General features: G+C 27.2%; 1 protein-coding gene across 9 annotated transcripts in view; it reads right to left on the reverse strand.

Moving 5' to 3' along the window:
• Positions 1-13814, reverse strand: part of LOC111685305 (talin-1) — a 42452-nt gene extending 28638 nt beyond the window's left edge. For 2 of the 9 annotated variants that reach the window (XM_023447561.2, XM_046952046.1), the window contains exons 1-2: positions 13748-13809; positions 8806-8933 (exon numbers count right to left, since the gene is read on the reverse strand). The gene's annotated coding sequence lies outside the window, so the exon portion shown is untranslated. Of the gene's footprint in view, positions 1-8805; positions 8934-10511; positions 10532-10582; positions 10757-13747 lie in introns of those variants that run through there. The other 7 variants (XM_046952045.1, XM_046952041.1, XR_006941039.1 and 4 more) reach the window with 6 other exon arrangements.
• Positions 13815-23823: the final 10009 nt, after the last annotated feature.

Raw genomic sequence — 23823 nt, forward strand, 5'->3', positions numbered from 1 at the left:
TAACTACTCTTAGATACGTGAAATTTTTAAATTTTAATTTAGCCAGTAACTAACAGACTGTACTTAGCAAGTATAATGCTATACTTATAGGTTTAATGGAATAAAAATTACTTTAACTTTAATTAATAAAATGCAATTTCATAATTAAACATTAAACTTTTGGGCTATAAAATAGAAATACATGTTTTTATTAAGAAAACATTTCAAAAATGAAGTAAAAAACTAAAAAAATGTTTGTTCTAATTTTAATGTTGATAATAAACAGTCTTCAACACCCTCTACTCTCAGCACTTTAGAGTCCAAATTATATATATAAACAGACACAACATAATATTAGACGAAAAAATGTAACAAACAAATAAATAAAACATTCACTAGATACAACAACAACAGCAAAAAAACAAACAATAACATTAAAGCAATACACAACAATTGACTGAAATCAATCAAAGTAAAACGCCTTCTACAACACCCCACCCCACTACTGTGCATTATTAGGTCTATTATGTATATAATGCCCTGTGTTGTCCTTCTCAATTTCGTTTGTATTCATCTTTTGGCTGTCGTCAGAACTATTGTCACTTTAGTTCAATTCCATTTACTTTTTTTTTACCACTTTGCGGTCGTTAAGTTAATCTTTTAGTAGATGTGTGTGTGTGTATTTTTGTATTTGTGTGAGTGTATATTTCTATTCAAGAAGGGTTAGTAGTTGCATGTGTTTACGTCCTGCCTAGCCCCTTAATAAGGATGTCTGATGTTTATCACAGCATCAGCAGCCTCCTCTGCCTTATTTTAATTTGTCTTATTGTATATTTGTTTGTATCTTGTTGATTTCGTTGTATGTGTGTATCTGTGAGTGCGTTCGTTTCCTTTTTTAATTGAAATCTCATATTCACTTTTTTGTTGTTAAATTTTTATATAAATGAAATTTGTTTAGAAATACTCAAATTACTTATAAAATGACAACAATACAATAATATACATTAAGACATCATGTTTATATAGCCAGTTATGGAATTATCCATACGCGTGTATGTACATGCATTTTCTACAAAACCCCGTCGTTTTAAAAGGAGCCAATGTATCGCTTTAAGTAAATGTTTAACAGACTCTCAAAATATCTAACTGCTTGTTTCATTTTAGTAATGTAGAAATGAATTATTACTTAAGACTTCCTATGTAATACACAGAGAAAGTAATCACTAGTCACTTTAGTAACCCAAAGTAATCAAGAAGGTAGTCAATATCGATTGAAATTACATTTTAAACCTTAGGAATCAATCTAAAAATAGCAGAATTATTTAACTATTTAAATATTTTTTTCGTATCTCTAACATAACATAACTATGACAGCTACTCAGACAGTCTCTCCAAACTGCAGGAATCAATGTAAAAATAAAAAAACACTTTCACTTGTGTCTACATATTAACATTATTCCCTTAAACATATACATTCCTAGATTTATACACACATATCTACATACATTATTTATCAATGTGTTTGATCTAATTATTATAATATTTCATTTATTAATTATAAGTTATTCTTCTTTTAATGACAATATTTACAAAATTAGATTAATTACACATTGTAAACCAAAGTTTGAACTGTTTAAATATTAGAAATAAAAGTAGTTTAACGTCTAGATAGAAATCTCTTTTAAAAATATGATAAATATCCGATTCTTTTGAAAATCAAAAAATTCAGATTTAAAAAAAAATAGAAAAAGTTCTGTTTCTTTATAAAAATAAAAATAGGAATTTTATAGCAAAATAGTAGATATTTAGAGTAATTTAAAATATATATTTTAAAATTGTATTATAATATGTATAAAATATGGTTTATTTACAAGATAATAAAAAATAAAGCAAAAAAAAAAAAAGAAATTAATTATAAATACCAAGATGATTAACTAAAAAAACACTTTTGCTGCCTGTCATTCATTCACTCTTTATGTCTGAGTATCAATTATTAAATATTTATTATTAAATAAATTAAACAATTTTTTCACAATATGTACTTCGTTTCTCCTTAACAATAAAAAAATACATAAATACATATGTGTATATTTAAAAAAAATTTAAAGAACTTTTTTAGGAGTGATGATCCAATTTAGTTGGTTAGGTTTTTTTTAATTATACAATTAAATAATTGTATGGACAAACGAATGAATGAATTAATGCATCTTTGTATGGTTATAGTATCATTATGGTTGTACAAAGGCTTTGGAGAAGTGCATATTATGAATAATAATGCCCGGTTGATTTAAAATATGGAAAGGGAAATTATAGTTTATTTAATAATAATGGCTGAGTGTTTTATTTTTTTATGAACATTAATATTTTTTATAGACTTTAAATGACTTATTAAAAACGACTAATTTAATAAATATTCTCAGAATTTACTGGATTTTTTTGTTCTTGAATTTAAATTATAAAAAATTTCAAAATATTCCTAATTTAAGCAGACAATCTAAACATATAACCCAGATACATATAACATATAAAAATATTGATTATAGAAACCATATTCTAAAAGCAACATATTATGGTTAAAATTATGATTGTAGTCTATACGTAGTATGGTTATTGAAAGAATTTTAAAATATCATTTTATGATTAAATGCGGTTAAAATTTATAATATTTTTTTATATATTATAATATTGTCATACATGATTATATTATGATCCAATATTATCATAACTTCGTTAAAAAATATGTATCGAAATCAAAATAATATTACTAAATCAGTAAAGTAAGTTTTTAAAGAAAATTTGCTTTACAAAAAACATAACTACATCATTCTATACAAAGAATTATTTCAACAAGACACACACAAAAAATAATTGGTTGTTGTTCCAGCAAACATAGTATAACTATATAACATATAATGGTAATTACATGTTCTTATTGTTATCATTATTTAGTTGTTTTAAAAATTATTATGTTTTAAGGGAACATACTCAAATTTATAATTTCCACGAACAAAAATGACACATAGAACATAAGTTCCAGTACTGAAAACAATTATCTCGAAAAATTAAAAAGAAATCACTGATTTGCAACATTATTTTAAAGTCAAAAGAAAAAACTTTCCGATGATATAACTATTTTTATATTTAAAAGTATATTCGGGCTTTTTTAAGACATCATATATGATCAAATTTCTGGACAAGATATCTCGAGAATCTTATGTGATTTGCTGTATAAATTATAAAATTAAACTGTTAAAAAAGGCCTATTTGTTAGTTGTTTCTTTTAAAATTTGGCATCACTGTTTATGAATGCAAAAATAAACATATCATCTAATTTAAACATTGAAATAAAATAAGAAAAATAAACAAAAAAGTGTATGACTAAATAGCCAGCAAATATAAACAAATTGCGGTAAAAATGTATATTTATTTAAACCAAGTAAACCATATAATTTGATAACAAAATAACGAGGTTGGTAATTAATTAAGTAAAAATTTACATAAAATATTTTTAAATTAGAATGGGAAAGATTCTGATGCATTTTTCATACCCTAAAACCACAAACATCACCATTACACCCAAAAATTACAGATCATACACCCACCAACAGGGTCAAAAAATGTCTAAGTCGACTTAACTATTTCCGTTTGTGTGTCCGTTCTTCTGTCTGTTCATCTATGTGTCCATCGAAACTATAGATTGCAGAATTTTTCGGATTTTACGTAACATACATCAATCTTTCAAAGAAGTAACAAACTAAAATTATTCTCAAGTTTTACTTAATGTTTGTTGGGTTATTACAATTTAAGTTTTTGTCATTACTATTACGAACACAAGACTCTTACTACATTCGTATTCAACGAATTTATATTTAATCATCGTAAATAAAATAACGACAATTGAATGTATTTAAAAAATTTCCCAATAAAACAACAGATGTTAAGTTGATCACATTTATTCGATAATTACAAAGAAAACTTAAATTAGCTAATTATAAAAATTTGTTTTAGTTAATAAATATTTCAAAGATTTTTTAATCAATCAAAAATATTACTATTTTAAAATTTTTAAATATTATTTTTAAAACAAATTTTTAGCAAATTTAAAAAAAATGCATTAAAATATAAAAAAAAACACCCGCTTAAAAATTAACATAACACCCATATCTATAAAATAAAACAAAAATTTTATCTATACAGTTTCTTTATAGGGTGACAATATCAAAATTAATAGCAATTTTAAATTATAATAATAATAATAAGAAGAAAAAAATAAACAAGTTTTGCCATTGAAATTTACGTATCAATGGAAACAAGACTGACTTAAAAAAAAATATCATGAATAAATTTTTATGTTTGTTTTTGTCAATAGCAGACTGATCTAAATACTTTACAGCCCATACACACATTCATTGCATTGCGTCTATATGTAGTTCAAAACACCTATTTTCTTATTCTCTCAAACATAAAACAAACAACAATATTTTCTAGTCTAAACCGATATACATATAAGATACAAATACTATTAATTCGTACTTTTTTTTGTACACTTGTAACGCCGACAAGAAAAATATGTGTTTCCACTTTTGGACATAAATGACGCCTCCACTTGTAGATAATACAACTACATAGACATATTGTATATTTATTTGAACATTTGTCTATATGTGTGTTGTTTATTAAAGAGATATATGTACATATTTGTGAACATAAAAATCTATTTTCATACATTAATGGATGACTATATATACAAAATATACTTACAGCTGATTTCAGTTAATTAGAAGTAAAGATATTAGGATATTGAAAGAAAGGTAACAAAAATAGCAATAATATATTTTGGTCCATGTTAAAGCTTTAGGACTGGACTAAATTTTCATTGTAACATTAGAAACGATTTATGATTAGGAAACATGAGTCGGTAATTTACGAAGCTATCGGACTGGACTAAATATTCATGGTGACATTTTGTTGCTTTATAAGAGTTATTGTCATAGCCTTAAGTAAGTCGTATTGTTAAAATTGTATTATGACTTCGTCTAAGACAACAATATTCCTAACAAGTTTGATATGCCAAATAATCGTATGTCCTAATAGGAGTGCTAATCTATAAGCATCAGGGTGATATTTGGAATAGGGTTTTAGTTAATTATGGACAAAGCTATTTCGAATTAACAAATTTAATATTGTTCGCGTAACTTTCTAAATGTGGCTTTATATATGAGGGATATTTTCAATTATGAACCGATTTTCACATTTTATAGAGCGATATTTGTTGTTTAAAGAAAATAAAGAATTTTCTGAAGACGACCTTAAATGAGGGTTAGATCAATTTTGGACCAATCCTCACTAAATTTCAGAGAAAGTTTTTGGCTCCAAAGGAACTTACTGGTGCCAAATTTCATAGCTACACTCGAATTTTCAAGCTAGTAATGAGCGTGAAAGACATTTTATGTATGGGGTATTGTCAATTATGGACAGATCCTTATAAAATTTCGTATAAAGATTTTAGCTCTCAAAAAACTTAATTATTAGGAATTTCATCGATAAACTCGTATCGAAGGAGACCTTATATGAGGAGTTGGGTAAATAGAATGATTTTGGGTCACATGGAACTTATTTATGTCGAATTTCGTTGTTATATTCGTACCTTTAAAACAATATTGTCGCCTTAAACTGCATTCCGGACTCATTGTGCTTTCTACAGACAGACGGACATGGTTAGATACTTTTGTGGGTCTATAACCTATATTTCGATGTGTTACTCCCATCTTTTTTTAATGGTGGATATAATAATGAAGTTAGTTTTAAAGAAGCATATATGTAATGGATCTAATGTAGCAATGAAATAAACCTAGGCTACTATCAATCGAGTTGTATGGTCCAGAGTCTACACGCAAAACCAACATGATCATAACTTGCCACATATAATCATAATATGTTTTAAATCATTATTCACCCTTATTTAGCATTTCGATTACGTTTCCGCACTTAGTTACGTAACGATCGAAAATTGGTATTCCAACAAAAAACGTAATCGTAAGAAAAATAAGAAGCAATTACAATGCCCACGACAATCGGTTCTTCGCACCGGAACGACTCGGAGTTCAACGAACAATTACAAGACGTGTCGCTGTTGTTATTTTAGTGACGGAACTTCGAATCGAAATACAGAATACGAAAGTTGACAAATGGAGAAAATTTCAATTCAAATTGAAATGCAGAATAGGGGTGACTGGTATATAAACAAACCTAAGAGAGTCTTAGGGGATTACTTTTAATTATTACAAAACTTACAAAAATTACCAAAAAACCATACAGAAAATATATGGATTTTCCCAAAATAAAATTTATAATTTGCTATATGCAGCATTTCTAATTTGCTGATCTAAGCTGTAGAAAAAAAAATTCAAAAAAAAACAGCTATTTTAATGAATTTGTTGTTTATACATATTGAAAAATAAAAATTAAAGTAAAATGTTGTTTATGCAGTAATTTTTTTGCCAGACATTTTTTAATGACATTTTTTATTTTTTCTATAATTTGTTTTCCTTTTTTTAATTCCCGTTTGTGTGTGCAATTTTGCTGGTATTAAACTAAAAAAAATAGAAGAAATTAATAAAACTAAAAATAAACTTTTTTTAAGCAACCAAATCCAAAAATGTGTAAATGAACGAATGTCTGCTTATGTTGTTTTTATGAGAATTTTCTAAATACAAATAAATTATAATAAAAATAATAAAAGAAATCCAAACAAAAAAACTTTTATGTTTTTTTAGTCACTAAAATGTATTTAAAAAATTTCTTTATGCACACGTACTTTTTATAAATTTTTTTTATAAACAATATATACGTTCATATGTATGTATGTTTGGTTTTTTTTTCTTTCACAAATTTGTTTACATTTCAGGTAATAAATTACATTTAGCTTTCTTCGTTTTACAAAAAACAAAAAGTGATCTTGACTTTTTGTTTGTAATTTAAATCTTTTGAAATACATGAAATGAAGTAGAACATTAAGTAGTAAAAAAATATTTACTTAAACTAAAACGCCCTTAAAGAAAAAAGAGGCATTGAATTAATGTTTTTATCTTTCAAAAAGATGACAAAATGTTGACAAGATCTTGGAAATATGGGCTATTCACTTTAGTAATTTTTAATATACTTAAGCGGACAGACAGTTCCGAACTACCTATTTACCTTTTAGGTTACGCCTAGTCACCGACTGCCCAATTGTCTATCTATGTTAAGGTGCGTTTGTCCTACTACAAAGCCAGAAAGCTAGTCCAAAAGAATCAAGTGCCTAAACTCTAAATAACTTGGGACTGTAAAGCGACAACTATTTTTCCTCTTGCTTACAAAGTGGATATTAAAGTTTCGATTATCTTCATTTTTGTTTTAAAGGCGACACACAAACAGGGAGCAGCAAAAAAATGTTCCCTGTGAAAGTAGGGCAATAGAAAAGTAAATGCGTCTCATCTTCTTCCTTATTATGACAACTTCTGTAGTTGTCAATATATCCAAGGTCTAGTCCCCTAGCATGAGTACCTATAACACAATGTCGCTGTTTTGATCTGTAGGCATCGTATAGAGGCCAGATAGATGTCGAGATCTGCCAAGTGGTTTCACTGAATCACCTGGTCTGGGATTTCCCATATAGTTTATTAAGAACAAGTTTCTTACATTTCGTAATAGAGATACTAGTAAATCTAATTCATATTATTAGCGTTGTCCTATAATCGCTCGCTATCACTATTAGATATACGCGGCATTTTTTAATTAACTTGCTAGATTTTTTGTAGCAGATATGCGATAATACCTTAGCAAATTCGCTGCTCGTTTGATAGCAGATATGTATTTCTACCGGAAGAACACTAATGTAGTAAGGCAGTAAGAAGGATGCTTTGATACCAAATCCTTCAATAAAGAAAACATCACACAGTTTCCATTCCTCTTGAAGCCAAAACTGTAAACTCACGTTATTCCTGGTTTATTTTATAAATACTTTTATTGTTTAAAATTTTTTTAATTTTTTTTCTAAAAATGTTTCATTTTAAAAATATAATATTTGCAAAAAATAGTTATTTATTGTTTATGTTTTTTTTTTACAAAAATATTGACAATACTAAAAAAATAACTGCTTTTAATACAATAACTAAAAAACACAATTAAAGGTTAAATTTGGCTTAAATTTGTTCTAAGTTTAATCTAACAATAAGTAAAGCCTAGTTTAACTATGTAGTAAGAAACCCACCCTAAGAGTTATTTTTATTAATTTTCAAGTAATATTTATCTTTATATTACTATTCAATAACACAATTATTATAAACAAAGGTAAAAATTTAGAAAATTAATTTTTAGACCAATATAAAATAAAAAATAAAATATCACGCACACTTCCCTACAGATATCTAACAATAAGAAACTTTACATATTTTAATAAATTCTGCAGTAAAATTTAAAATTATTAAAAAATTAAAATGATGCGATGACGCAAACAAAAAATGTTATTGAATATTTCATAAATATGAGTCATAAATAAATATTATTTAAAATTTTAATTGTATAAAAAAGAATTGATTTAATTAAAAAACTAAAACTTTTGAAATATTTATGAAATGACCCATACACAAGGTATGTCATACCTACATACATGCACGCATACATACAGAGCATTGAGTCAGTGGTAGAAACTTTATAAATATGTACATACGTGTGTTTTTAGGTAAACAATTTTGTGTAAAATATTATATTGTAAATAAAATTATGACGAAAAAACAAATTATGAATTTAAGATAAAAATAAAAAACTAAATAAAAAAGTACTTACAAAATTATACGTTTGTTTCAGTTGAATTTGTTGCAAAATAAAATCTCGTTCAAATAGTTTTTTCTTATTATTTTTTTTGTTTGGTTGTTTAATAAAGAACACAAAAAGTAATCACGATCATATACAAACTTGAAATAAGAAAAAAAATTAAAACACAAAAATAAAATCAGCATATGTTGATGATGTTGTTTTAGAGAACCAGTAGCAAGCGAAAAAAAACAATATAAAAAAATAAATTTATAAAAAACACACACGAAAAAGATGAGGTAATTTTGTTGTTTTTAAGCAATTTATGATCGACGAATATAAAAATAACTGAATTGACTGAATATTATTGAGCGTAACTACGAGTACACGATTCGTGGAGTAGATGGAGGCAGAGAGGAGCAGAAGAGAAAGTATAAGGAAAAACACTAAAATTTTACGAATTTTATTTAAAACTAATTTAAGATCACATAAATTTCAATTCATTATTTAAATTTTTTCAATGATATATGGGATTTTTTTTTTGCTTTTTTTAAACAAGGAAACACGCAAGCGTAAATTGATTTTTTTTTTTGTGCAAAAACGAGTAATATTCACTTGTTTTTGGTTATTATATAATTGAGGTTTTATGTGTTTGTTTTTTTTTTTAGAACACCGCCTGTTTTTATTTTTTATACATTTTATTATATATTACTTTATATTACATTATAATAATTAAGTTATGTCTATTTTATTTATGTCATTATTGTTGTTGTTGTTGTTTTTAATGTTGCTTTTTGTTTTGGCCTCTTTTAGCTTACCGGCTTATCTGCGTAGGGGTAGGAAATTAACTATACATTCCAAAAACTATTAATCGAAATCAAATGAAAACAAATTGGCAATAAAAACTAGTTATCAAACATTGCTAACATACATACACACCTATATACATATACATACATAAAAACGATATCTTAAAAGTGCTTTTAAAAAATTAACCAAAATTAATCAAGGAATTAAAAAACTGAAGCTATTGTATATCTTACAATGTTGTCAGAAAACTATATTTTAAAATACTTTTTTGTCTAACCTCGTACTTATAGTCTTATACAACAAGTTGAACATATAATTCTATGAATGGATTCCAAACACGAAACTTTAAAAATATGGATCAAGTGGCTAGCAAAATGAATGCAAAATACACACAAAGTTTGTGTCTGAACAAAACGTTTATAAAAAAATTAAAACACCCACCACCATCATATCGCAATAGTATAATTACTACGCTAAACAAATGTAATTTAAACTACAGAAATTCAATTGAAAAAATATTGTTTTTTTTAAACAAAATATTCCAAAAGTTTAACTAAATAAAATCATAACAACAGCAAACGCAGGCCCAAAGACAGATGGAAGGACAGACAGTCGGTACTACCGAAAACCATATGTTGCTCATCGTTTACGAATACTAGAACTATAATACTCAGCTCATCAACACCAAAAAGAATAAAAAAACATAGAACTAACGATAAACGTAATCCATGTGTTTGTATGACTTTTGTATATATGTACATATATATAGAACTTAGATTGTATATATATATATATCTATCTGTAAATACACATAAAAACAACACCAACAGTGTTGAATTTTAGGGGCTAAAAGGGGGGTGTTAAAAACACGATGCGTATATTAATATTTTTTATTTTATTTTTTATTTAATTTTCACTTGTCTCCTCACTTTACGTTTTCTTGTATATTTCAGAATTTTTGTTAGTTTGTTGTTTTTTATAAGTTTTTTTAATTACTAACAATATCTTTATTTTATGTATTTATTTTTTTTGTAGTTGTTTTGGAATTAGAATCACACGCTTTTTTCGTTTCGCCGTTTATTTCACTTACGAGTACACTAAGTAGCAGCTACACAAACTAACTGAATTCACTTTTAGTCTGACTAACAGCTCCAATCGGTTGTTGGTTACCTCAATACACAAATAAATATGAAAACAAATAATAATAATCATCCCATACATACACAGGCCAGATAGAAGAGCTCCCACTCTCTTATTTAAGAGTAGTATAATTCTTTAAAGACTTGGGTATTGATGTTGCCAGCTAAATGGGAAGATTAGTGCTAAATAATTATTAAATGGGGTTTTAGATATCCCAAAGATTTACATGGTTAAATAGGGCAGACAAATTGTATTAAAACATTTACCACATTATTCATAAACAACATATTGTTTTAAAAAAGGTTTACAAAACGAACTTTAACTTATAATTTGTTTATAAAATACAAATTTGTTTATGAATAAAGCCTTTAGCAGAGAAGATTCCTACTATAAACTCATATCAATATAAAATAACATATAGATCTCTCTGTATATGTTAAAGAGAAAATAGCAAAACTATTATCAAATTAGATGAAAATTTCATGGGAGTAATTCAATATTCGAGATATTGTATCCTTCAGGATATCTAATAATATAAAATATAAAAATTCCAAGAAACTATATCCTGGATACTAAGTTTCTAAATGCCAGACAATAATTTCTAACATTTCTAATCTGAAATGCAAATAGTTTTACAAGTATAGAAATGTTTGACATTAATTGTATTCAGAGTCAATAAAGAAATATGTATGTATAACATTTGGTTTGTCCATAAGGCGGCGGATGATCTTTTTAATAATATTTTGGAATTTTACCGCAAAAATATAATTTTTTAAATACAATATTTCTGGCAACCCTAACCATAACTATTGTAGTTGTATAAGTAATTTGTTTTCTTTCGATCTTACTCTCTGTAAACAAATTTTCATTTTTCAAAGATCACTAAACTACAAACTTATTATACTCCCCAATTGGAGCGTACAATATTGAAGTACAAATTTATTAAACACAAAAGAGAAAAAAAAACACAAATAAACCCAACAACACAGAAGATAATAAGAGTACATATGTATATGTACAATGAAAATATGTATGTAAATGTGTTAATATTTGTAGATAAAATAAACGAAGAAGAAAAAAAGTGTTAATATCGAATTGTTGTTGATTACAATATGTATTTACAACAAAAACAATAAAATATATAATAAACTGCACGTATTGAAGAAGAATGCAATACAAATATAAATCACAACAAAATGAGAGAATACCCTCAGCAGATTTGTTTATTTAATTTGTTTTGTTTTTGTTATTGTTTTACTTTAACGACGAGTCAATAAAAGATGACTAATTGGACGTTAATATTATAGTTGTTTTTGTTATGGATTTCTGTTTGCGATATTTTTGTTAAAATTACAAGATTATGGAAAACTCATCATACAATTAAAAAAAAATTAAAATTGAAATTTAACTCAACACTAGCTATTATTAGCATAATACTAATATAGAATAGTGTTAATAACATTATCTTTGATACCTAACACTATCATTTTTGGGCGTCTTAAAGTCAAATTGTAGTTTATTTAATATTCTTATTCGCCAGCATATTCCATTTTTAGTAAAGAAATTCGAATTGCTATTTGATACCAAAAGAATAATATAAATTAATATTAAGGAGAGGAAGTAATGTTCATCCTCTAGAAATGATTTAAAATGTAGCCATACTGGGTGTCTGGCATAAGACTCTTTTCCAAGTCAATAAACCATTTCACACTTTTTTCCTTCAATTGCTGACTGATCAATTAAAACCATAAACATTTAATAATAAATGTGATTTGCATAAAAAATTAAAAATCGCATATGAAGAACAAAAAAAGAAATACAAAAACAATAACGGGAAAGAGAATGATCTGACATATTCGACTGTTTGATACACTACTTTAGACTTTAAGATAATTTAAAAACCATTATAATGTTGGTGATTTTTGGTTATAGGTCAATTAAAAATGTTTTAAGACTATGGTCAAACATGTTACAATTTCCTAATACAAAAATGTTATCATGATTTCTGCACAATTAAAATATTAACGTAATCCAAAATCACTCTTCAAGAAGATGGAATATAGGTATTACTACTAATATTATTTTTTTATACAAACATAAGTTCTAAACCATATTACCATCAAGACTATAGTAATGTACTAGTACTACAATAACTTTAAAACGCGCAAAGCTTTTTTGTCATATTTGTTAACTTCAGTAATTGTTTTGTCTGTTTTTGCAATTTCAATATTATGGACATCATCGTCATTAAGTGGCGTCAGAGTCAACTCCCTAAAAAATTTTAAGCGACAAAAAAATCGACTGGCCGGTAGCTAACTAACAATTTCCCCATAACTTTCCATAGACAAACTCATTTACATAGTACAATTACATATTCGTATTATAAAAATAATGGTTTTGGTATTATGATTACGAGTGGCAAGAAGGCATGTGTGTGCCCCGTCTGCTGTGAACATGTTGAATGTTCAATGATGATAATGAATATAAAAGTATAAACACATATTGATGATGAATTATTTTAATCGTCCACAACAACAATGACATAAAATTTTATTTCATAAAACACCACCCAATTTTAAAATCTTTAAAAAACGACGACACCTCACCCTGAACTCTTCTAACAGATTTCTTTAAATGTCAGCTTTTCATTATAGTTTTGATTTATATTTTTATTATATTGAAGAATTTACGTATGTAGGTATGTCGGTGTTCATAATTTCACACAATACGCCCTTTTTTATTATTTTAATAAAATTGAATTCTATTTTTTAACACTTCACCTTATTCTTAACTTCATGCTCTTTCTTCCTCCATCCTCCTCTTCAATATTTTAATGCCTTTACTGCTTAATTTTTTATTTCTTTATTTTTTGCTGGAGATGATGGGTAGTGTTTTTTCTTTTGTGTCTTAAAATGCAGGTGAAATTTCATTTAATTCTTTTTAGTTTTCTAACAAATTCACTGCAATTCTTAGTTGAATTTTATATTAATCTGATTGTTTAGAAGTTTAAATTATTGTAACTCACTTTTATTTTCACATCAAACACACTTTAATTACTTAATTATTTAGTTGAAAAAAACTTATTAAAAAACTTCGTCATCTGTGGGAAAACTAAAAAAACACTCAGCAGAGCTCTGCGCCGACAATTATTAACGGCGGGGGCGGCTGACACTAAAAATATCGGCGGCGGTTTAAAATGAACAGTAAGCCGGCTATGTTCTTAAATACGTTTAATTTTTAAATTTTTCAAAATTTTTAATAAAAACGGAATTCGAGATATAAAAAGTGGTATTTTGTATGTAATTTAAAACAACAAAATAGAGCAAGCCAAAAAGTTATGTGAGAAATTATGCAGGGATGGTAAAAAATAAAAAAAATATTTTAAAAATTTAATTATTTTGTTTTATGATGATTGGCCTATATTTTCCCAGGTTATAGCGGTATCTTAGCGTTATCTTTATTTTAAGTTATTTCGGTATCTATACTTTAGTGTTATCGGAATATTGACACATTTTGGTAAAGGTATATTAGCGGTAACGGCAATGTACTAAATAAATATATTATTTATTACGAATAATTTTTCTCGTTTTAAAACCGACTACATGTGCTTAGCTAATCTCATCGTAATACAATAAAAAAATATTATTATTGTAAATGCAATATCAAATAGTCCCCTTTTCATACTGGTTTCAGGTTCAATATTAAAAGTTTATGAAAGTCTTCTTTCAATAAGGACTCTATATGTTTGATTTCAGATTTTCATTGAATCAGAAGATGCATGTTAATTTTTCATCCAGGAAGCTGCGTGTCCAATTTTATGTTTAAAAATTTAAAATTGTACCTTTTAAAGAATGAAAAAGTACCAAAAAATATAATTTTTTATGTTCATATTTAATTTTAAAGATAAATTAAAAAAATACCAGTAAAAAAAGAAAGTATACCTAAAAGTCTCTTAATTATTACATATATATGTATGTATATACATCTTTCGATTTTAATATCAAAGAAAACTAAAAAAGTACCAGTTGGAGAACGAAAAGCTTCTAAAAATATCACTTGTTACCGGGTTTCCAAATAACTCCCTATTAACATATTTATTCTTTCTAAATCTAAAAAAATGTATCTAAATTGACTCATAGTATTTCAATAAAATGAGATATGAGGTTAGTTAGTTAGTAAGTAAGTTAGTTAGTTAGTTAGTTAGTTAGTTGGTTAGTTAGTTAGTTAGTTAGTTATTGAAAATAGTATGAGTTCTTATAGAATTAACCAAAAAATAAATTAATATTTTTTCCTCAGCTATTTTAATAAAACAGTAGACATATAATTCTGTTTTATTGTTATTTTATACTACAATTGTTTACAAGACTACTGCTGCTGCTTCCATTTTTACTCTCGTTGTTATTGTTATTGCTAGTATAATTTATGATTAATAGTTGTTGATAAAATCGCATAAACTTTTCAAATTTTTTTTCTGCGTAACAGCACTATCCTATTGGCGGCGGAATGTTGTTGCCATTATATTTTACAAATCTTAACGGATTTGACAAATTTATGTTTATTTCCCCCACTTGGAAGGAAAAAAGAAAATTTTTGCAAACGATCATCATTTCCGTTGAAAGACAAACTAAAAAGAAATAAAATCTTTCCCCCTAAAATGTCAAATGCTTGAATAAATTTTGAAAAAAAGAAGAAAAAAGGATGACGCCACACCGCCACACTTGGTATGGAAAACAAATCTTATGGTGAAATAAAACAGAAAAGAAATAGTGATATAGTTTTTTTTTGTTTTTGTATATGACGACTGTATAATAAAAATGCACAAGTTTGTCAAAGTCATTGGTCCGTAATTCAAAGTGGAGGAGGATTAAAAATAAAAGAAAACATAGTCAACAAAAACAAATTTTACACAAGATTGGATATATATCTTATAGATACAGATACATGTTGTCTATCTACATACTTACATATGTCTACACACATATACATATATAGTATGTGTTATAAGTTTATGACTGTATTAGTGTTATCCTATGGCAAGGATATTAACAAAACATATTCATTGTGGCGTCTTGCTGCGTACAAGAAAAATAAGTAAAATTTAGAAAAAAAATTAAAATAAAGCAAATCACTTTATGGATACAATTTTTGAAAGTTTCTTTTTAATGCACAGTGAAACGACTAGTTTTTTATTAAAATTAAACTTCAATGATTTTTAGATGAAATTAACAAAAATACAAACGGATGCGTCCACGTGCTTTTAAAACGTCTAACATTTGTACAAAAACGATGGTCTCGATGTAAGATATTCTGAGGCCAGCGTAGCTTAAATCTCCAAGTGAAATAATTAATATATAAGGAAAACTTTTCTAAATACATATTACGAAAACACAATGGCGTAATAATTGAATATTCTGTAGTTAGATTGTAAAAACCCTATTTTGTTTTCTCATGTCTGTATAATTATTAGCATCCTTAAGCTTATATATTTTTTGCTGAATCGTCACACTGTATTGTAAGTGAATTACAGTAAAGTAACTATTTATTTAAGAAGTTTCTAGCAAAAAATAGTCAATACTTAATACGTAAATATCTTCAGAAAAAAAATAATAAAATAAAATTGAATTAAAATCAATCGGACGCCTGTCGTTAACTTCCGCAAACACGCTTGCAAAAGTCCAAACATGCAGCAAAATAACACTGTTGTTTGTCAATGACGGAAATATAGGAAAAAGGTCCAAACATACATATCATTGTCATTCATTCTCTTAACCCCCCCAAAAAAAAGAATACAACTGAAATCACACACCAAGGAGTAATGAATAAAATGATGGGAATCAATATTTTTATCTTGTATATACGACTAAGAGGATGTATTAATTTTTTAAGCGTTACAAAATAACATTAACAAATAAGCGTAGAAATCGTTAGAAGAATAATTTAATATTTTCATTTTATTTTTTTGCAATTCACACACAAAGTTAGTAACGTTTGTCACCCGTTATGCCAAACATTGCAATTGATGATAATTCCTTGTGCATGGATCTCAAGTACATGGTATTACAGAATTGAACAAAACAGAAACAAAACATTTTACTTACTTATGGTTCACTTTGTTAACCATAAATCTCTTCATTGCCAGACATTAGGGTGGTCTGGTTATATAAAAGGATACTCGCAGAGATACACATATAGAAACTATTGTGATATATCACAACACAGCGTGTGTGAACGTTATGAGTTTGCTACTATTTTCGTTTCGTTTTTTTTAGTTCCGGTACTTTAAGTTTTTAGTTTTGGTTATAAGATTTATGGCAACTCAATTTCCACACATGCAGACAGACAATGAATGCATAATATTCCCTCTAATTTCATTTCCATTGGGACACATTGACCAACCAACGTTCTAATTAAGTGATCTTCCGGTTTATCACTCTCATAATAATTTCATTGAAATCTTACTAGTGTTTTTATGTTTTTTTGGGGAAAAACTCTCAAAAAAGGCTGTGATAATTTGACTTTTTCCTATAATTTAATAGTCAAAATTAGATTTATTACTTTTTTTGCTATTAAATCATGTAGAAAGGGTTAGTTTTTGTTAAATTTCTATTTGCTATTGTTAATGTATATTAAAGGATTTCCATTAAAAAGATTTATTTGTTAATACGAGAGGCACTGTGGTTTAGTTCATTATCAGTTAATTTTACTATTAATATCATAACAAAAGTACCATCCAAATGATAAATGACCAGTAGTGTTAAAATTTTGTACTTCTTACCAAATTTCAATGTCGTCATTATTATATGAATTTTTAAAAATATTATTATTATATTTAAGATGTAAAGATCGATTTCAGGGGTCTAATTCTCACACTCGTATACGTACGAATTTATATTCGAAACAACTCGATTCGTTTCGTATCGAGTAACATCATGAGAAAATTACGCACTATCGAAATTAATTTCGATTTGAATTTTATTTCGATCACGACTGCGAGACGACTAATTCTCACATTCGTATATGTACGAATTTATATTCGAAACAACTCGATTCGTTTCGTATCGAGTAAAACCATGAGAAAATTACGCACTATCGAAATTAATATCGATTCGAATTTTATTTCGATCATGACTGCGAGACGACTAATTCTCACATTCGTATATGTACGAATTTATATTCGAAACAACTCGATTCGTTTCGTATCGAGTAACATCATGAGAAAATTACGCACTATCGAAATTAATTTCGATTCGAATTTTATTTCGATCACGACTGCGAGACGACTAATTCTCACATTCGTATATGTACGAATTTATATTCGAAGCAACTCTATTCGTTTCGTATCGAGTAAAATCATGAGAAAATTACGCACTATCGAAATTAATACCGATTCGAATTTTATTTCGATCATGACTGCGAGACGACTAATTCTCACATTCGTATATGTACGAATTTATATTCGAATCAACTTGATTCGTTTCGTATCGAGTAACATCATGAGAAAATTACGCACTATCGAAATTAATTTCGATTAGAATTTTATTTCGATTATGACTGCGAGACGACTGCAGGGTTTCGATTAAAAAATAATATAAATCTATCAATTAATCTATCTATCTATCTATCTATCTATCTATCTATCTATCTATCTATCTATCTATCTATCTATCTATCTATCTATCTATCTATCTATCTATCTATCTATCTATCTATATATCTATCTATAATGCTGCACTTACGTTATATTTCCAAAATAAATATTGAAATTTTATAAAAATATTATTTATTATTTTAAAGATTTATTTTTTATACAAAAACCAATAAACAAAATTTAATGATGTTTTTCTAAAAAATTTTATGTAAACAAATTAAAATAAAATGGTTTCAAATAAAAAATAATATATTCAACGACAGTAACAATAAAGATATGTGTTTGTGCTAGCAATTTAGAAAAAAAATCTAATAAAAGATATTATCCTTGTAAGATTTTAGATATTTTATCACATTTTTTTTTCAAATAACAAGAGGGTTGTCAGTAGCTTTAAATCTATTTCTCAGTCTATTCTTTATTGTCACCCCAAAAACGGAATAAAGCCACAAATTATTTTTATGGGCACTCAACTACTACGACTCATTCATTTTTACAATCGTATCCTTTCGTTGTTTAAATATAAAGGAAAGCGTTTCGAAATTATTTTATAAAAAAGCAAAACAAAAAACTTATAAGGATGACTCTGATTATTGTTGTCATAATTTCATATTTTATGATTTTCAGCCGAAAAATAAGGACATCATCATCATCATTATATGCGAACAAAAAGGAGAAATACAACAAGCTGCAACCCCCTTCTATTTGATGACAGACAGACGGACAGGCACACTTAACAATTTAAACAAATTTAAACGATACACGAAACAAATGGGGGGAATGGTGTAGAAATTTTAATTGATGACAATTTCATTAAGTTTTTATGTTCTTTAAAAAATAGATGAAATTTCTATAGGCAGTTTGGTCGAATAGCAAATTCACTGCAAGAAATTAAATATGGCGCTCCAAACAAGATTCTGATCCCGACAATAACTTAGGTTCTTTCAAAATGTTTATTGCTAGTAATACTTAAAATATATTTTTATTAAAATTATTAAAGATCAAATTTTTTACCAAATCCGATTTTTTTCGAGAACGTTTTCTCGGTAACAAACCCTAGGACCAAATTTATGCAAAGAAAGAAAGTTCTTAAAAATGTTTTAATTGTTAAATAACGTAACCAACTTTACGCTTAACTAAAAATGCCCATCTTTCTAGTTCCATATAATAAATAAAACTTAATTTGAAGAAAAGTATAAACATTTGTGTATGCTCATGATTCGATCATAAAAATGAGAAAAAATAAAATATTTCACAAGTATGAGGATTTAAAATTTTATTGTGGGGATAATTTTTATTTAAAACATGACATGGGATTGCAAAATATGACCCAAACACTTTTTTGGCCAAAGTCAAAACGCGCGTTAAATATTTATACTGGCGGACTGGCGAAAAAGCAAGGAAGACAATTTTTAATCGCTCAGGCGGACAGATGCGTTAATGGTTCTTGTGTATGTTTGAATTTCTATTTCCATTTATGCCTTCTGCCTGAGTAATGAACAATTTTTTGTGTTAGTGGCATGTGCGAATAAAAAGGGAATGTCGTACGTTTCAGTTTGAGGAACAATATCATTAAGTGAATTGAAAGAAAATTTATGACTGTGTAAATTGTTTAATGACTTTCAACACAACAGTATAAAATGCATACATACATATGTAGTATGTATATTTAAAAATATTAATAAACATTAAATTAAGATTTTACTTTGACTTCGGATATTTTGGACATGTTTTTCAATACCTTATTTCCGTTTACGAAATTAAACCACATGTCCTGTTTTAAATGTTTAATTGTTGTGCAATTTTAACATTTTGCAATTTATTGTTTTATTTTATTTCAATTCTATGGCAATTTTTATGAACTATTTGCTAAAAACATCTATTAAATTTTAACACTATACGATTTTATAGTTTTGAAATAAAATGTTAATAGTTTTTAATGTACTCTTCAAATAATAAAAACTATTTATAGATCATATCGAGCCTTAAGTGGAGAAAGGCTCATTTATTACAGCCTCTTTATGGAAAATTTACTATTTAATTAAAAACATTGTTGACACCTCAAATCCAGTCAATTGCAGTCGTCACAGTCGACTTTCCTTAGGGTATGCCCAACTCCAGTTTATCTTAAGAATTTCATCTTTGATTGTAATTTGGTTAATTTTCTCACATTTGCATCGATTTACAAAGGCTTGGCCTACGTTTATATCCTTAATAACCGCGTTCCATGTTTCACAATCATATAAAATTGTGGTTTTATACCTGAGTTGGTCTTCAGAGACATATATGAATGTCGAAGTGCTTTACGTGAGTACCTGGCATGTTGCCCTATCTCACGGTAGTACTTTTTCATATATGAACAGAGTTTACTCTGAACATATCTGGACAAGGAAGAAAAATTCAATGGTATCTTTCAATGGTACCTTTCATCCATCATCAGACAACCAGCACACATCTCATTTATCCAACACATTCATAAGAGAAAAACATACGACACATTTATCATATGTAAACGGGTAGGTGAGGCCCGCCGTACCCCACATTCATCCCTACCATATACAATTAATATCAACTCATTTCCAACTCTTAGTCCCACAGTCACTCCTCTGTGAGATATCTATTGTTACGGCACATTGACTTTACCTTATATCAGTCTTTTAACCGCAACTCACTCTTCCCGCGAATTTGGGTTTTAACCACAGCCACTACGTGGATCCCGAAGGAACTCCAACCAACTGACCAGCCAGGATATAGTCGTGCGGGCAACTGGCCGCCCGTAGTACCAAATTATGTGGTTCTCTGGTTAAACCCCTTTTCAAACTATTATGCAAGGACTAAGCCAGGCAGTATACTGTAAATACTAATTTATATTCCCGGCCGACTAGAGGTGTTGGTAACACCTCTGTTCCCCGGGATTGCAATAATACCAAGGTGGTGGTTTCACCAAGGTAACATGCCCCCGGGGGGATCAGAGACATAAATGATGATTGCAAGAATGCAAACTTGATTACTAATATCAACATTATCAACAATATCAACATGGTTTACTTTGAACATACATACATACATACATACATACATACATACATACATACATACATACATACATACATACATACATACATACATATATATATACATACATACATATATACATACATACATACATATGTATGTATTTATGTGATTGTGCATCTTGTTTTATATTAAACAAATTGATTATAAAAAGTATAAATTTATGTCTGCCAAAAATAATGAAATTTTGACATTTTAATATTTTTAAGTGAATTTTGGCCATAACCATAAATGCATGACAATATATTCGTGGTTGGTTGATTTTATTGCAAATGTTCTATATGTTCACATAAAATCTGTTAAGATTTTTTTTGCATCTTCATGCGAAATACAAATGTATAAATACACACATACATAAATAAATTGTCAAACCTAAACGAATTTCAATTTGTTCGACATGTTTAAATCAAATAGAATTGAATTGGTGGAACAGAAAATATTTATTAGTCATGTGTTTAGCACATTCATAAATATAAATTTGGTTTAAATAAAATTATGATTATGAATGAATGGATTAATGTGACTTTTTGATTTTCTCATCCTATTAAGCTGCTCAAATAGTTGGCACAAATAAAAGAATTTGCAACATTAACCATAAGGCGTAATATTGACAGAGTTCGCTAATAGTTGGGATAAACAACACTCAATCTATATATTCATATCTATTGCAAATTGCACTGCAAACGATATGTGAAGGGATATTGAATAAGTTAACTACCCTTAAGTGATTGTGCAAAAATATATTTTTATAAACCGAATTTGTGTATTTAGCTGCTTAATACTAATGTAATTATCAGAATTTTAAAAGAATGTAATCTAAAGCATTTTTAAGTCTTTAGTAAACTAAAGATTAGTTAAAAATATATTAAATATATAGAAAACATGTGACCACTTAAAATTACATAAATTGGCCACCAAATAACCAAGAAAAATCACTTAAATTTTACATAATAAATTGGTTTTTATATTAAAAATCTAAAACCTAACTCTATATTCTTAAAATTACATCTTACTAGTAAATATTGAAAATCTGCGATCATTTCAATCGGAGGACGGACAAACAATTTGACAGATTTAAATAGGACAATTTTCTATATTTTAAAGATATGATGCGACTGGTATTACGAATTTTTGTTTATGCCTATTAATACTAATATACAAATATATACATTCATAAAAATATACAATACATTCGTATTATAGTGCGTATGCCGGATCTAAGGATGCTGTTGTTATTTTTGTTTAAAATTCTCTAATAGTTTTATATGACTATTGCATATGCTTTAATATAAGACTGAATTTTGATAAATATTTCTGCATCCTCTATTAGATAAATGTGCAATCGAGCGTAGTTTCAATTCAATAACACTCATAAAATTTTATCAACACCCATGTCAAGTATTTTGTTGTGTTTACAAACTTTTACAAGACGATTTGACATGATGATAAGGGTGGTGGTGTTGTGGATGCTATGGTTTGGGTATGTGTGTCTTTTCTATAGTCAGTTATTATTTTTGTTTATCGAGGTCCCGTCTTTTTTTTAACCCTGCTATAAATACGATGACAACAAGAGTAATAACAACTCTAATAGCTAGAATATCTACTTGTTTCGCTTGCAGGACCAAAAAAATAAAAAAGACAGCAAAGATTTTTATTTATGAGCACTTAATTCATTTGACATAGTGTTTTTGTAGCACATACCACCAAGTATACAAGTACATCAGCATCCCTTTTTGTCAAACTACGAGAACAGTCTGTAAAGTAATTTAATATAACATAACCATAAAAAAAATAAAACATAACCTTAAAAACTAAAATTTTTTAAAATACGATTTAAAACTCTTAATCTATATATCTATCAATGAATCTATCAATGTATCTATCTATGTATCTATGTATGTATCTATCAATCTATCTATCAATCTATCTATCTATCTATCTATCTATCTATCTATCTATCTATCTATCTATCTATCTATCTATCTATCTATCTATCTATCTCTCTGTCTATCTGTCTGTCTATCTATCTATCTATCTATCTATCTATCTATCTATCAAACTATCAATCTATCAATCTATCAATCTATCAATCTATCAATCTATCAATCTATCAATCTATCAATCTATCAATCTATCAATCTATCAATCTATCTATCTATCTATCTATCTATCTATCTATCTATCTATCTATCTATCTATCTATCTATCTATCTATCTATCTATCTATCTATACATCTATCTATCTATCTATCTATCTATCTATCTATCTATCTATCTATACATCTATCTATCTATCTATCTATCTATCTATCTATATATATATATATCTATCTATCTATCTATCTATCTATCTATCTATCTATCTATCTATCTATCTATCT

This window comes from Lucilia cuprina, chromosome 5 (assembly GCF_022045245.1).
Source record: "Lucilia cuprina isolate Lc7/37 chromosome 5, ASM2204524v1, whole genome shotgun sequence".
Classification (NCBI taxonomy): domain Eukaryota; kingdom Metazoa; phylum Arthropoda; class Insecta; order Diptera; family Calliphoridae; genus Lucilia; species Lucilia cuprina.